Raw genomic sequence first — 686 nt, forward strand, 5'->3', positions numbered from 1 at the left:
TCCCCTGCTCTCAGCATAAACACAGAGCCACTTGTGGGAAGCAAGAAAGCCCACACCACATATGCAGACCAGAGAGTTCTGCAGGGCCTCAGTTCTGGTAGAGGTGGTGACAGATCTCATTTCAAAAACAGATCAGAGCAAATCTAGTTAAAGCTCAGTACATTCAAGTCAGAGACCAAACTGTCCACAGCAGGAGACGAGACCTTTTGTAGACCAATAGCATGAAGCATATAGCAGACAAAACAAAATAACAGCGTGCATGCAGCACACACCAGAGACACTACCTGAAGTGCCAAGCCCTAGACAGTACATGACCTCTTCTACAAAAGGCCATTTCCTTCAGAAGCATAAGACATAACTGGCTTTTCTAACAGAGATAAAGGCCGAGACTTAGATAAAATGCAATATTGGAGGAGATTATTCCAAATGAAATAACCAGATAAGGCTACAGACAGAGATGTAAGTGAAACAGTTATAAGTAACATCCCTGATGGGAATTTACAGGAACAGTCCAAAGAAACACTGGGCTTGAGAAAGGAAGAAAAAACGCCAGTGAGACACTTACACAGAAATAGAGTTAAAAAAAAAAAGAACCAATCAGAGATGAAGAATAAAGTAAATGAGATTAGAAACAAACTTGATGCAATGAGCAGCAGGCTGGAAGAAGGAGAGGAAGGAATTAATGA

The sequence above is a fragment of the Neovison vison genome, chromosome X (assembly GCF_020171115.1).
Source record: "Neovison vison isolate M4711 chromosome X, ASM_NN_V1, whole genome shotgun sequence".
In the NCBI taxonomy this organism is placed as follows: Eukaryota; Metazoa; Chordata; class Mammalia; order Carnivora; family Mustelidae; genus Neogale; species Neogale vison.